General features: G+C 33.9%; 1 long non-coding RNA gene across 1 annotated transcript; it reads right to left on the reverse strand.

Annotated features, from left to right (window-relative positions):
* Positions 1 to 1,127: 1,127 nt before the first annotated feature.
* LOC111691616 lies at positions 1,128 to 1,824 on the reverse strand. The gene is made up of 2 exons (XR_002762999.1): positions 1,767 to 1,824; positions 1,128 to 1,645 (listed from the first exon to the last, which is right to left on the reverse strand). It is a non-coding gene; the product is annotated as an uncharacterized LOC111691616 (long non-coding RNA).

Consider the following 1,824-nt stretch of genomic DNA (forward strand, 5'->3'; position numbering starts at 1 on the left):
TAGCATAAGCGTAGACGAGGGGTATAATTCCGTGGCTATAATAAATTTATAAATTTAAAAAACAACTGGGACGTTTTAAAATGCTGTAATAATTAAAATCGATCAAAGTGCCGGTTATAGCAAACCGTAAAAAAATATTAGATGTTATGTTTTATTATCTTTTTTCAATGTTTTCTATATCTTGTTGCCTTTTACGCAGACACGCCAATGGATTTTCGTTCCCGGCACGCTTCATCCCCCTTACTAGTCCAAAAGCTAGAGATGAATCACTCTCTATAATTTCGACCGCGTAGTTATAGTTGGTAGGTACAACAGGGGAAAAGAGCAACATTGAGTGACAAGCACCCTCGAACACAGGGTTTTATGATTGTTATAACAAATAATACATGGAGGAAGCACCGTGTGTTAAAAAGTGTAGACGATGTAAAGAGAAAGAGCGATAGTTTGGGTACCCGGTATCTGTCTCTAATCGTCGAGGGAGTTGCGTTAGCCACTCACGTGTTTGCACGACAGACAAAGATGGTACCTAAACTAACTCTTTCCCTTTCTGTCATTCATCTACACCAGAGAGAACTTAGAGTTACTTTGAACTGATATTAGTTGCTAATAGGTACTAATTTTGTCAAAAACGAAAGTCCCCCAGGGGTGTTCAGACCTCAGAGTAATAAATAAAGGGGAGACCGCATTCCCTATTTCAGTACACAGTGTAAACATGTAACCTCAACCTATTGTATGTTGATAAACAAATGATATATAAGTAAACACAATGGTCCTTGGTACAGTGGCGTACCGAGTTTAGGTTTAAAATCTATCATAATATAAGGAAACCATAAAAATTACACTTTTTAATAGAATAAAATCAGAAGTGCTCGATTATTTAAGCTTTCATGTGTAATAAATAGACAATAAATAGGAAAAAGTTAATGGTTTCTTCAAAATCTATAATTAATATTTTAAAAACATTTCCAGAACAAAAGAGTGACTAAAGAAAACTCCTCGATTGAAACTATCATTATACTATAGCTATAGCAATGTCATTGCCTACTATTAATTCTATTATTTCATAGTAGTTCTCGATTACTGGAAGAACATTTATTAAAATAAATAATTTAAATAAAACTACAAGAAAAGGAGCAAAAATATATTTAATTAAAATCTGCTGGAATATAAACAATGCAAAGAAAACAAAACATATTTGTACTAAAAGTAACGGAAAAATGAATTTACATTGAACAACATTTAATCGTGTGGGAAAATAAGCATGTTTTAAATGTACGCAACAAAAATAAGCTGAATTTTGAGCTCATAACATTGACAGCTCGTCTCTTATGGAACAGGGACAACATGTGATTGAAGATGTTTTATAGCAACATCTATAAAATTTCCTTCACTGGCAATTTCTCGAAGAGGGAACCTTTGAGACGGCACAACCATTTCATCAACACTGTGCTAAAACGTATTACCTTCCAAATGTTGTATTAATAGGCACAGCTCCATGTGTGAGACATCGTTTTCCAGTTACTGTTACCTTAATATCTGTAGCACGGAAATGCTTCGACAGACATAATTATCCTTTGAAAAATCATATTCAGATATGGCGAAATTTTCTAGCCACACTGCTCGTATCGCAGGATCTTATGGTATTCTACAAATAAACACAGAGCTAGTGTCAGTATCAAAATACAAACATAATAAATTAACAAATAAAATACTTAGGACACCTTACACCCTTGTAAGAACGCCCATGGAAACAATGTCAAACTTACTTGTGAAAAGAAGTAGCACATATTTGGCTCTTTTCCTGTAATTGTCGGCATATTATAC

The sequence above is a fragment of the Anoplophora glabripennis genome, unplaced genomic scaffold (assembly GCF_000390285.2).
Source record: "Anoplophora glabripennis isolate ALB-LARVAE unplaced genomic scaffold, Agla_2.0 scaffold393, whole genome shotgun sequence".
Classification (NCBI taxonomy): Eukaryota; Metazoa; Arthropoda; class Insecta; order Coleoptera; family Cerambycidae; genus Anoplophora; species Anoplophora glabripennis.